Consider the following 13,934-nt stretch of genomic DNA (forward strand, 5'->3'; position numbering starts at 1 on the left):
GCCCTGCCAGTGACGGGGGAGGGCAGATGCCGCCCTTGGCCCTCCAAGGCCTTGGCATCTGCACTGAGACAATTGGATGGGTCCAGATCGCTGCAGAGAAGGGCTTGATCTACGTGTGGACAGTGCTAGACAAGAGCAGGCTGTGGGCTTATATCTGCGATATTTGCTACATCGGCATGTCGGGCCAAGCCAAAAGGCAGCGCAACTCCCTTGAATACAGGGCACAGGCCCGGTTCTGCGGCTGGAAATCTGCAGGGAGGTGGGAGTTTATCCTGCTTCCCTAGCAGCTGTGCTTGCCTCTGTGACCAGCCCTAAGTCTGCACTGACCCTTTCCCAGCCTGCTCGCTGGCCCTTTAAATCTGGGAGACGGGCGCAGCTGTTGCCCTTAGGGTGTGCTTTGGTTTCCCCGGTGCAGACAGATTGCAGCTCCCTGTGCTCCTGCTCGTGAGTACTTTGTGTGTGTGTGTGTGTTGCTGCTGTTTTCTGCTTTGCAGCCTCTTTCCAGCGCTGTGCAAAGCTGGGGCTGCGGGGGTGTGTGTGGGGGGTGATTGGTGCCTCCTTTTGCCCGGACCCAGCTCTTTGTGGCTCCAGACCTGTGCCCCGTTGAAACCGGTGCCTTAGCAACAGAGGGCACTGGTTCCCCAGAGCTACCTGAGCCCGGAGGTTGCAGAATTGTTTCAGACCACAGCAGGTCTCCTGCAGGGCCCCGATCCTCTCCTGGTGCTTTTCACTGGGTGGTTTTAACAGGGCTGCACTGGTGGGGAGGTGGACAAATCCCCTGCGTGGTTCCAATGGCTTCTGCCGGAGAGCCACGCCTGCTGGGGGCTCCACTGGGTCCTGGGCTGGAGTGGGTGCCAGTGAGGGCCACGTGGGTCTTTGCCTTTCCCCTGCTGGGACCTCTCACCCCCATTTAGCAATGTGGGGAGGACAGAGTGATGGTGAGCTAGCGAGCTAGGACAATAGCTCCTTGGTACCACAGCCCCCCTTGGTGCGGCGCCCAGCTTCCAGCTGCAGCACAGGGCCCGGGGTGTTTCTGTGCATGGAGGAGGTGTCAAAAGAAAGGCAAAGGCGTTGAGACCGTCCCGGTTAATCGCCAGCTCCTCTGCCATGCTCGTTCTCTGCCAACCTTCATTTTAAATCATAACTTCGAATACAACCCCCGAACCCCCGAATCAGGGGCCTGGGTGCTTGGCAAAGCACCTCTGGCCATTCCCCACTGTGTCAGAAGAGACAGGAGTGGGCGAGAGCACTTGGGGGGGGGTGCGACTCGAGCTCAGCCCCCTCTCAAGGGAGTCTCGTCTCCCCACTTATGCCTAGAATGGGCTTGTGGCTAAGGCACGGGACTGGGACTCAGGAGATGTGGGTTCAGTCCCTGGCTCTGCTGCAGTGTCCCCCTCTGACCTTGAGTAAGTCCCTGCCCCTCTCAGGTTCTCCAGCTGTAAAAGGGGTTTAACAATCCCTCCGACTCCCAGTCTGCCTGTGAGCTCTCTGGGACAGGGTCTGTCTCCCCTGCGGCTGGGCAGGGCCCTGATCTGGGACAGGGATTTCAGAAACTCTTGGAATATAAATAATGCTGCTGTGTAGATGCTCCTGCAAAGGGCGCGCTGTGAACACCTGTAGGGGGGCGGCTGGGCTATGGAAGGGACAGACCTTGCTGCTGGCGAAAGCTGCTGGAATATTGTTCCTGATCGTCCGTACCGAGGCCCCCTTGTGCTGCCTGCTACAAGCACTGGCCAGTCTGTCCCTGCCCCCAAGATCTTAACCATTAAGGCCCTGACCCTGCAATGACACCGGCACGTGCGTCTCCAGTGTTAGAGTTCGGCACATGCACAGCTGCCTGTGGCATGGGGCCTGCCAGCCTGAGGGAAGCAGAGGAGGCTGCATCTCGTGCAATGGTTAAAAGCTACCTAGGAAAAGTCCCCCTGACCCAACTGGGGGCTCAGATCACGGGACTCTGATTTTCTGCTTTGGGTTCTATTTCCCACTGTGGGAAGGAGTATTGTCTAGTGGGTAAAGCCAGGGACTGGGAGTCCAGACTCGTGGGTTCTCCCCCCAGCGCTGGAGGTGGGGGGTAGAATTTAGCTGAGTGCATAGAACGAGGGAGACGGGGAATCAGGATTCCTGGGGTCTATCCCAGGCTCTGCTACTGACTTACCATGCGACCTTGGGCGAGTCACGTCCTCTCTGTGCCTCCCGTCTCTCTCCCTCTTCTGTAAAATCTTTCCCCTCCAGCTGAATTTGTTGTCTGAGTGCGCTGAGATTTCCCAGCTGGCAGGTGTTGGGGCAGGGTGGGATAAGGTCAGAAAACAATTCCTGGGGGTCTTTTCGAGGTCGCTGCGGCCTTTGCTCTGCGGTTGGGTTTGTGCAGGAGATAACCAAGAGGAATCTGATGCAGAAGCGATAACGATGCACCAAAAGCGCCGCCTTCCCAAAGTCAGGCCAAGGACACATTCTAATCCTGGAGCTAGACGGTGAGGATTTAGAAGCCGTCTCGCCCCGGGGGCTAAGGGCTGCAAGGGGTTAATGCCCTGCCTCCTCCCACCGGGAGACCCAATCTGGGGGAAAAGGGAAATGAGTTTGCAGAGTCGCAGTGGACTTGGGCGCATGGCATGAAACCAGCCCTGGGCGATTTCAGATGAAGCGCCAGGACTGAGATCGTGGGGAGGCTGCAGGTCGGGACTGAGGGGGATCTGCGGAGCCATGTGTGTGGGGAGCCCGGGGCGTGAATGTGGTTCAAGACTGGGTGGCGTTGGCAGGGCTGCGGGTTGGGATTGAGGGGCAGGGAGTGGGCAGAGCTGCGGGGGGCGGGGGCTGTTTACTCATCCCCTGGCAGCACACTTACTTCTCCCTTCTCCCAGCCCTAAATTTCCTCCAGCTTGAAAACTCCAGCCAGCCCAAGCCCGGCCCCGGGCATCAGAGAGCTCAAGGGGTGACCTCGCTGTGGGGCAGTGTCAGCTGCTGGAGGAGGGGGGGTTCCCTTTACCTGTGACGAAGGGGAATGTTCTTCATGTTTTCTTTGGATACTGAGTGGGGAGTATTGACCTGGGACGGTTGCAGGGGAGTTTTGCTGGGACTGGCTGCACTGGGGATGGGAGACTTGCCTTGAGGGAGGATACCTGAGCAGTAACATGAGAACCCAGGAGGGGGGTTGGAGGCCAGGTAACACCTCTGCCCCAGAAACTGGACATAGGCTGGGGGAGGAGCCGGGGGGGAGGCTGAGTGAGACGGCTGGAGGGAGTGTTCAGGTTTGGAGCGGGTGGGAAAGAAGGAGGGGCACCCCCACCTACAGGGCTGTGGCCTCCCTGGGGCCCCCAGATGGGCCTAACTGCGGGGGGGGTCCTGTTGTATGTACCTGCAAAACCTGTCTTGGACTGTGTTCCTGTCATCTAAATAAACCTTCTGTTTTGCTGGCTGGCTGATAGTCACGGTGAATCGCAGGAAGCTGGGGGTCAGGGCCTTGTACCTCCCTACCCCCTGCCACGGTGCCTGTTCTGGGAACAGGTAGGGCCCAGCGGGTGGGAGTAGCCCCGCACTGTCACAACCCTTTTCCCCCACTGCTGCTTGTGCCAAACACTTCTGAGCCCGCCCGGGGGGGCGCAGCCCAGCACCCCGGGGATGCGGCACGGAAACAACCGGCTCCCGTGCAGCGGGATGGGGCAGGGGACACATTTTTCAGACCACTTTAAGCACCGCCATATGCGAGGCTTTGAAAACGTCTGGCCCATTGCTTGAAGCAAAATGGCAGGTGGGAGCATGCGGGTGGGGGGGGGGGGCTGATTAGTTGGACAGGGGAGTGCAGGGTGGGCAGAAGAGGCTGCTCTGCAGGGGACTTCGGGGTGGGGGAAATTGTTTTCCCCTGTGCCCCGGCGCTTGGAACTGAAGGGGTTAAACTCTGCAGCACCCCCAGTGCCTCCCACCCCACCCCAGAGTGAAGGGCTTGTAAATTACACTGAGCTCAGCAAAGGAGCCCCAGAGCACTGTCCGTACCCCAGGCTTGGGCCCAGACGCCCCGTTATTCTGGCCCGGAGTTGGGGGCGGTCGCTGTTGGTGAAGGCCGTTAATCTGCTAAACATCTCGTTATCCACCTCGTTATCCCCAAAGTGAGCTGCGCCTCCGCAGCGTGATTGATGGGCCCTGTGAAGCTTTAATCCCCCTTCTTGACAGCAATGAAGGATGAGCGAGGCCTGGAAGCGGAGAGCAGCCCGGCTGGCCTCCTGGCTTACCCCCCTGGCCGTACACAGGGGCAATTCCCCAGGGCAGCAGCCCGCTGGGAATCTCCCAGGTATTTAACCCCTGCCTCTCCTGCAGCGGGGGGGCTGCATATTACTTGTATCACAGCAGCATCTGGAGAGTCCCAGGGCACTGCCCAGAGACACAGCAAGAGACAGGCCCTGCCCAAAGAGTTCACAGTCTGCATAGATGAAGGGTGGGAGGGGAAACTGAGGCACAGATCGGGGAAGTGACTTGCCCCAGGTTAGCCAGGAGGCAGTGGCAGAGCCAGGAATAAGTCTTCTCCCATTTCCTCATCCAGTGCCCCAGCCACTAGGGCTCACTGCCTTGCTTAACATCTCCAAGGGAGATGCTTTTCTCCCAATGGTTGCTTCTTTAAAAGCTCCAGATTTCACTCTTCTCTATCCTTCCTGCTGCTCCTACCCTCCAGGAGCTGGGGTGTGGCTGACAGTTGCTGGGAGGTTTTGCTTCACTGCTGTCCTCAGTGGGATTCGACACCATGATCTGCTGTCCTTAGCTGCGGGAGTGGCTCCCTTGGCTGGTAGCAGTAGTAGGTTGTTATCCAGCCACTAGGGGGGGGCCCAACCTGCTGTGCTCACATGCTAGGTGGGGTTTGTGGGGTGTGCAAAGCAGCTCCTCAGAGCCACTGGGAATGGGGAGGATTTTTTTGGAGGGGGGCCAGGAGCTCAGCTCCTCCCTCCCGCTCTTGCTTATTAGCCAGGATTTGCCCTTTGGCCAGGGGAGCCGCTCATCCTTGGACTGCGCCCCGCTTTGTGCAGCGCCCGCTCTCCTCCGCCCAGAGGTCTGGGGGTCGGGGAAGCGCATAGGTCTCCTCTGGCTCTCCCCAAGCTCCCTCTGCCCCTATGGCAGGACGGGGGAAGAGGTGGGGGCGCGAGTGGCTGAGATGGAGCGGGGGGGGGCATGGGGCAGCAGCCCATCCAACCCGTAGCACCCCCAAGCCATGCGGCGCCTCTGGCTCTGATCTCGCCCAGCCCTTCTCCTCCCTGACCTCCCTGGGGCATCCTGCAGCGAGGCGTGTGCGGAGCTGTGCTAATTTCCTCCCGAGCCCCCGCTTCACCTCCTGCAGTGAGGCCCCCCCATCTCCCCCCTGCTCTCCCTGCAGAATATTCCCCCCCTCCCCCCGCAGGGATTTCCCGAATCCCCCCACCGGTCAGCTACTTAGTGTTGCCAAGGTAACCGTTTTCCATCCCCCCCCACCCCGCTCTCATTCCAATTCCAGGGGAATCCCTCTGCGCTGGGGAGCCCCCCCCCCCGCCTGGTTTATTTTGGGAGGGGGAATCCCGCCTGCCAGATTGGAGCTGCCACCCCCGCAGAACCCGGCACTCGAGCCCCCCCGCCCTGCCGCGTTTCGGAGCCGAGCGCGGGGCTCCAGGGATGAATTATGGATCGCCTGGCGTCTCGCTGCCTTTCATCATTGGGGGGGGGGGCTGCCTGCTGCCATGGCAACGGGGCATCTCTGCTGCGGTGCACCAGGAGCCAGTGCGGGGGCGGAGGGGAAGCCGGGGAGCGCCGGGCTCGCAGGCTGTCACGCGCCGGGGGGGGCGAGGGGGGAGGAATCCTCGCCTGGGCTTCCCCATGTGGCGCGCAGGCGGCTGCTGATGTCACGGATCCGGGGATGGGGGTGGGAAGGGCATTCCTGGAATGCAGGGAGCCGTGCTGGGAATGACGAGGAGGAGGAGGGAGAAAATAGCCACCCCCCCTCACACACACATTCCCTGTGTCTGCACGGCAAGGGGTGGGGGTGCTGCGGGCAGGCCACCCTCGGGGGATGCAGGGCAAAGCTGGAAGACAGCAGGCCTGGGGGGGGGGAGTCCTTTCTTTCCATGGGGAGCTGGGGTGCTGTGGGGGGGAGCAGACCAGCATGCACAAGGCACAAGGGGGGTGCAGGAAAGGGGGGATTGTTGGGTCTCTGGGGAGGGTTCTGCCTCTCGGAGGGGAGCTCACGCTGGATATGCAGAAACGAGGGGCTGGGATCTTGGTTCCCAGTCCTGCTGAGTCCTCATTGTAACAGAACTTGTGGTTCAAGGATTGGCCTTATTAGCCACCTGAGGACCCATAACTCCCATGGAAGATGATCATACTTGGTAACGAGTGATCACCCAATATCATCACCACTTGGGGGTAGGGTGATGGGGACCGGGCCTTTGTACCCCGTGGCCGTTCTGTATTCTGGAGCCCTCCAGGGGCCCTGATCACCCCAGGATCAGCTGCAGCAGTCTCGGGAGCTGCCTGTGCCCAAGGGCAGCTGGCCCAGGGAGCGGCTATTGACTATTTATTAGGGGGCTGAATCTCAGTACAAAGCGTAAAGGACACAAAAGGAGGGACGGGCTCTGTGAGCTGCGTCTGGTCTCTAGCACAGGGAGCTGGGGAGCTATTCCCCCGTGGCAACCCTTATGGGGGGCCATGCACCCCACTGGGAATTGCTTGGGAGCAGGTCCAGGACCCTGCTGTCACCACTGCTGGAGCACAGATGCTGTGGGTTTGCCGTTCACCTGAGCCAGTCCCGTCCCTTCTCCGTGCCTCAGTTTCCCTTCCCATCCTTTGACTGTTTTGCCTGGAAGCTGTTTGGGGCGGGGCCCATCTCTCCTGTCTGTGCAGCGCGACGAGGCCCTGCTCCATTGTGGCCTCTGAGAGCAAAGAGAACACAGTTAATGGTAAACAATGAATGCAATCCTCCCCAAGGTGACTAGAGCCAGTCCCCTATAAGGTCAATTGAACTGGCATTAAGAGCGAATTAGAAATGGGTGGAGGAGCAGCCGAGCTGAGGGTTGTTCTTTGTCTCCCTCCTAGAGCCTTTCTCTAAGCAGGGCTGGGCGAGTCGGAGAGAGAGACTTTGGTGCAGCTGCAGGGACTTGATAAATTCACGATTCACTGTCACTTTCCCAGCCCTACCCCGCCCCCAAAGAGCAGCAGCTGCTCCGGGTGTTCCAGCTGAAGGCTTGCGAGGAGATGGTCCTGGCTCTTTGCCTAGCCCTGTGCGGGGGCGCTCAGATGATGCGGGGCTGGGGGCAGTGACTCGGGACGGATGAGAATGGCCCCTCTGCACAGTGGATCCCTTTTTAATTTTCTGCTAAATAAATAAAGGCCTGATGTGGGGTGAACGGGGGACAGAGATTCCTAGGCTCCAGGGCTGTTGTCATCTAGTCTGACCTCGGGCCTTTTAACTTCCCCAGCTTCCCTGGGGCTCTCCGGACTACGGGTGACACAGGATGGAGCCCTAGGGTTTCAATGCAGCAGACAAGGCGGGAGGGTTCAATCGTGTTTCAGTGGCCTGGCTTCCTACTGCATTGCCACATGAGCAAAGGGCAGCTGGACTCCTGCACCAGTTCTGGCCAGGCTGGTTGGACTGGAGGAGCAAAACCTTTGCGAGGTTTCCTCCTGCAGGGCCCACTCAGGCAGGACGCACCTGTGCAGGTGTTTTAACCCTTACGGGTGCATCCTGCCTGAGGGGGCCCTGGAGGGGAGGAGACAGGAACGGTCAGACAAGAGTCAGCGCCAAGGGGGAGCGGTGCTCTGCGGTGGTGGGAGCCCATGGGATGCGTTTGAAGAAGGGGATGTGGAGGCAAAACACCCAGCCCAGGAGATCTGCCGGGCTGCAGAACCCTCCCCTGGGGCCATCCTGTGGGGTACTCGAAGCCGGCCGGCCGGCCGGCACGATCCTGCAGGAGCTGGGAACAGAGAGGCCCCTTCCAGCTCTGATCCATTTGCAAAGCAGAGAGATTTGCTGCCCCCTCCACCACTGTGCTGTGTGCAGCCCCCGTGCTCCCCCCGAAGCCAGACGCTCTCTGAGCCGCAGGGCTGGGGGCGAGGCCGGAATTTGGCAGCCGGTCACAGAAACTGTCGGCCCGAGGCAATAACAATAAGAATGTGATGAGAGTGACTCCTGTCTAAAAATAACCTCTCCCCCCACCCCGCTCTAGCCTCCCCGGGTGGATCCGGGGAGGCCTCAAGGTCGCCATCCAGAGCACAGAACAAGCCCTCCATCTGGGGGAGGGAACTGGGGGGCTTCCCCACGCTTCACCCCACAGATCCCACGGCCTCTCAGCTCCGAACGGGATCCTGATGCCTTTGAGCCACCCCCCGGCTTGAAAGCGGCTCCAACCCAATCGACATTGAGTGTCTTCCCTTGGCTGCGAGACCCACCCCCCAGACTGCGAGTGAGCCCCAAACGCTCCTCAGCCCGTTCTGGGCATCGAGCGGGGAGCGCTTTGGCCCCACGCTCAAAGCAAAGGCCCAGAACTGAGCTCGGTGGCTGGCAGGTAAGGGGGCAGGTGATCTGTGCGGAGGGAGGGGGCTCGTAAGCAGCTTCTACTCCCCAAGCTGTTCTGCTCGCGTCGCGTTCGGAAGATGGTTTCTGGCTGGCTGGGCAAAGGCAGAAGGAAAATCTCTCCCCTAAACTTGGGTTTGGGGCAGATTAGGCGACAGCGGGTGGCCTGGACTGGGCTGGAGTTTAGGGGTGGGTGGGATTGGAGGCCTCTGATTGTCCCGATGGCCAAGAAAAGTGCATCAGATTGTGGGTGGAAAGTGCAGATGCTGCCCTGTTTGGCCTCCCTTGTCGGCGTTGGGTTTAAATCCCTGATCCAGGGCTTTTCCCATCGGCCGCCCACGCAGCCCTGACCCCTGCAGTTATCCCCTGGTGCGCTAGTTGGTTGGCGCGGTATTGAAATGGGGGAAAGCGACGGGGCTTTACCTGCAGTGACGGGGCAACCGGCATGTCCTGAAGCTAGGGCAGGCGTGGCACCCAGATGGGCACGAAACATGCCAGCAGCAGGGCTGAGGGTGGCTTCTACCCGGGGATGAACGGCTACACGTAGGAGTTCTAGACCCAGCTGTTGGAAAAAGCTTGGTCTGTTAGTTGGAGGGGAAGGAAAGGGATTTGGGATTCCTGGGCTCTATTTCCAGACCTGACACTGACTCACTATGTGACTTCTCCTTTCCATGCCTCAGTTTCCTCAGCTATGAATTAGGTACAGGGCTCACCTACCCCACAGAAATGCTGAGGTTTAATTGATGTTTAGGGCATCATGGAGGCTGTAACAACCCCCCAGCCTCTTGGGAGCTCTGGGCTTGAAACTGCTGCATGCTGCAGACGTTAGGAATTTCCCAGTGACTCCAGGGCTGGAACTCAGATCTTCATCCCCACAGAATGCCAGCCCCTCCCACCTGAGCTAAAGGAGAATCCCCATTTACTGTGTGCTGTGTAGGGTCCCTGACACACCACTGAGCAGCTCTGATTGCATCCCGTAGAAGGCAGTGGAACACACTCCAGCCAGTTCAGTGGCTTCTTTTAAAGGGCTCCTCCCAGGGCTTTTTGTGAGGAGGTAGATTTTCCCCAACAAACCTGTCCCCAGCTCTGCATCCCTGAAACCAATCCTGCACCCCAGAATGCGGGCCCCTCAAACTGACTCTATGCCCCCAATCCTACAGTTAAGCTTCCCCATGCCTGCTCAGGAATGCCACAACTTGGCATCTCTGCACTTCGCCTTGCCCTGCATGGCAGCCCTTCCTCCGTCCCGCCCAGGGCCTTGTCATTGCTGCGAGGACCCTGTGTTCTCGGCTGGCACAAAGAGACGCAACTCAGCCAGCCGCTTGGCAGCAGATTTGGGGTGGAATACTCTTTAAAGTGGGGTTTTAAAAGAACCGTTTCCATGGGATTTTTCTGTGAGGAACCGCAGCCCTGCGAGCTCTGGGACCCGCAGCCCTGCGAGCTGGGGTGACCAGATGTCCCGATTTTATAGGGACAGATCCGATATTCAGGCTTTGTCTTGTACAGGTGCCATTTATCCCCCACTCCCGTCCTGATTTTTCACATTTGCTGTCTGGTCACCTTACTCCAAGCACAGAGCCCACTGCCCTCTGCATAATGGCAGGGTTAGGCCCCGACTGGCATGGCCAGCACACCTAGCTCTCACACGGCGCTGCTCATCCCTAGATCTCCAGGTGCCTTACAAAGCAGCTCGGGGTCATCATTGCTGTTCTACAGATGGGGAAACTGAGGCAGAGAGAGAGGAAAGTGACTTGCCCAAGGTCACCCAGCAGGCCAGTGGCAAAGCTGGGAATAGATCAAAGGAGTCCTGGTTCCCAGTGCCTCCTGCTTTAACTAGGACATACCACTCCTCCCCCAGAGCTGGGACTAGAGAGACGTTCGGATTCCCAGCCTTCCTGCTTTAACCACTAGACCCCAGCACCTGTCCCACAGCTGCTGCTTCACAATATTTGGTGCTTAAAGCCCCAGCCACTGGAATCATGTGGTTACATGAGAATCTCAGCTTCCGTTTAATAAAGAAGAGCAAGTTTCTAACTCTCCTGGTGGAGAAAAGCCTGAAACCAGGTGACAAATTGCAAGAACCCAACACACATTGGTTTTGACCTTATAGTTTTAAAGCCAATCTCATAGCTTCATTCCTGGGTTCATGGGGTTTCAGGCCAGCAGGGCGCATTAGATCATCTCATCAGACCTCCTGTACGTAACGGGCCCAAGAGTTTCCCCCACTGCCCCCACAGTGAGCCCAACGACTTGTGTTTGGCTAAAGCATCTTCCAGAAAGGCTCCAGGCATCTGAAGACAGCACGGGATGGGATGGGAGTTTATCCCAGCCGTTAATCATCCTCACCATTAGAAATCTGGGCGTTATTTCTAATCAGGATTTGTCTGGCTTTAACATGGAGCCATTAGATCTTGTTCAGCCTTTATCGGCAGGATAAACAGCTCTTAGTACCTGGGATTTCCTCCCTGCGAAGGTACTTCTGTGCCGTCATCAAGTCATCTCTTGAGCTTTTTGGATAAGCCCAACAGCTGGAGCTCGTGAAGTCAGGCATTTTCTCCAGCCCTCGAATCCTTTTTGTGGCTCATGACATTGGAGCCTGACCTCTGCCCAGGGGGCAGCCAGTGCTGCTGCTGCTGAACTTGGGTGAGTTCTCTAGGCCTAACCCGTCCCACAACAGCTCAGCCCTGCAACCCCACCCCCCACATCCATCCCACCTCCCCCTGTCTAGCAGGCCTATGAAATTCTACAGGCCAGCCATCCTGACCCTGAGTTCCCCTGCTGCCTGCCTTTGCACCCCTGGGATCCTGCACTCCTTTCCTAGGCAAGAAATAGTCAAAGGATTAAATAAATCACCCACATGGAACCTTTTGGCCATCCGAGTCTATTTTTAGCTGCCGCCTCTGCAGCAGCTGCTCTGTCGGACCCCAGAGCTCCCCGAGGGGCGAGGGCTATTTTCCACCCAACCAAGGTCTGGGAATATTTCGGATTTGCACATCAGCCAGCATTTGACAACAGCGCCTGTGGGATTGTTTAACCCTGTCAGTGCCAGGTCCATCCCAGAAACACTCCGCTCCTCCAGCGCGCTGGACAAACAACACAGGCAGGGATCTCTTTGCTGCGCCGCTGTGAAATGCAACTGCCTCTGGGGTGGAGCGCAGCAGCTGTGTGAATTCATGGCCATGCTGCCTGGGCTATGCTGGGCGGCTCGCCCCCCGTGTCTGGTTAAAATCCCACCAGGGGAGTTGGGGAGGAAGGACGAGACAAAAGCAGCTTGTTGATTAGCACAGAGCTGGTTCACGGTACCCCCTGCTGACCCGCCAGTGTCATGGCTTATGACTGTGCCGTCTCCCATCCACCCACCTGCCAAGTGCACAGCCAGTGCTGACCTGCTTTTTAAATTTCCTTTCTGGGCACAGACCTAGCCCATGAAAGATGGTCCCCACTGGCTCTCTCCCCGGGTAGGGGGGAAGCAGGAGACGTGATCTATCTTGATTCTAGGCAGGCTTTTGACACAGTCCCACGTGACATTCCCATAAGGAAACTAAGGGACGCCTGCTCTACATGAAATGACTATAAGGTGGGTGCAGAACTGGTTAAAAGCCTTTGCTCAAAGCCTCTTTATCAATGGTTCGCTGTCGAACTGGGCGGGCGTCTCTGGTCGGGTCCTGCAGGGGTCTGTCCTGGGGCTGGTACTAGTCAATATTTTCATCAGCGACTTGGCTAATTGAATGGAGCGTGTGCTTCCGAAATCTGCGGCTGGCTCCAAGCTGGGAGGGGTTGGGAGCACTTTGGAGGACAAGATTAGAATTCAAATGACCTTGACAGTTTGGAGAATTGGTCTGAAATCAACAAGATGAAATTCAGTTGAGAAATGCAAAGTCCCTCACTTAGGAAGGAAAAATGAAATGTACCACTACACACGGCAGGTAGCACTGCTGGAAGGGCTCTGGGGTTACAGTAGATCACACTGAATAGGAGGCGACAATGTGATGCAGTTGCAAAAAAGACTCTTATCAGGAGTGTCCTGTGTAAGACACTGGAGGTGACTGTCCTGCTCTGCTCGGCTCGGCTCAGCACTGCCGAGGCCTCAGCCAGGGTCCTGTGTCCAGTTCCGGGTGCCGCACGTTGGACAGATGTGGGCAAATTGGAGAGAGTCTGGAGGAGAGGGACAAAAATGATCAAAGAGTTGGAAATCCTGACCTGTGAGGAAGGTTAAAAAGGGGGACTAGGAGGGGGACAGGTTTAGTCTTGAGAAAAGCAGACTGAGGGGGGACCTGATCATCGTTCTCTTTAGAACAGCCCTTAACGTATTTGAAGACTGTTATCAGTTGTTCTCCACGGAGGCTAAGAAGCAATGGGCTTAGTCTGCAGCCAGGGAGATTGAGGTTAGATATTAGGAAGAACAAGGGCACGGTTTGTTCAGCTCTGAAGGGAGGGTGTGGAATCCCTGTCCTTTGTGTGACCTTGGACAAGTCACTGAATCTCTCTGGGCCTCAGTTTCCCCATCGGCCGTAAAACATTGGGGACAGTTCTTCCTTTGCTTTATTCAGATTGCATCCCCTCTGGGGCAGGGACAGCATCTCACTGTCTGTGCAGCACCGGACACAACAGGAGGTCCTGATCTCAGATGAGGCCTCTAGATTTACTGTAATGCAAATCACAGTAGCAGGAGCGAGCTGTGACTCTAAGGCCCGGGGCCTCAGAAGTGTCGTAAGGTACCAGAGCGGGAGGTGGGTGGCTAACCCCCGACCCTGTATGTTTAACTTGACTGGCGTGGGCGGCACTGGGAGTAACAGGCCTGACTCAGACTCAAGCAGGGCAGAAGGGAAAGAGAGAACTGCCCTCCCAGTGGGAAGGGGTTAATAATGAGGAGGGGGAACGAGTGGCAGAGATGGGGTTCGGATCAGGAGCACCCCAAAGTTCACGCGGCCACGTCTGGGATATGAATGCATGTGGCAGAGCAGTTGTGCAGCGTGTGGCTGATGGAACAGGAACCCGCTTGCTCTAATTGTCTCTGCGTTCGAGGCAATTACCGTGCAATGCAATTGACCCGGCCTCCATCAGCAATGCCCCGTTTCCCAGTCTGAGCAGCAGCCGTGCAGCCGGGCCGGCCGGGAGCTGGCTCCCAACGTGATCCTTTCTTGGCTTCCAAAACTCCACCGTGAATTCCGCCAGCGGCGCTTCCTGGCCAAATCCGCCCGGAGCGAGGGGAGCCCCAGCTGGCGGGCAATGGATGGAGCCGTCAGCAATAGCTCTGCCCCTTTTCTGCTGCCAGCCCATTCTCCGGGGTGTAATAATGGCAATATCTGAGGTTTCTAGGGTCCCCAGGGGCTTAGCAAACTGTGAGACGAATTTTACTGCAAGCTACCCCATGTGCGGTTCCCATTGGCCGCATAAAGTGCAGCCACCTCTGGGG

The 13,934-nt window shown here is 57.8% G+C and overlaps 1 protein-coding gene across 5 annotated transcripts in view; it reads left to right on the top strand.

Annotated features, from left to right (window-relative positions):
- The first annotated feature begins 391 nt into the window (after window positions 1–391).
- The window catches only part of KCNN1 (potassium calcium-activated channel subfamily N member 1), a 74,925-nt gene continuing 61,382 nt past the window's right edge, over window positions 392–13,934 (top strand). For 4 of the 5 annotated variants that reach the window (XM_039516087.1, XM_039516082.1, XM_039516086.1 and 1 more), the window contains exon 1: window positions 392–444. The gene's annotated coding sequence lies outside the window, so the exon portion shown is untranslated. The remainder of the gene's footprint in view (window positions 445–13,934) is intronic. The other variant, XM_039516085.1, reaches the window with a different exon arrangement.

Source organism: Mauremys reevesii, linkage group 26 (assembly GCF_016161935.1).
Source record: "Mauremys reevesii isolate NIE-2019 linkage group 26, ASM1616193v1, whole genome shotgun sequence".
NCBI classification, from domain to species: Eukaryota; Metazoa; Chordata; order Testudines; family Geoemydidae; genus Mauremys; species Mauremys reevesii.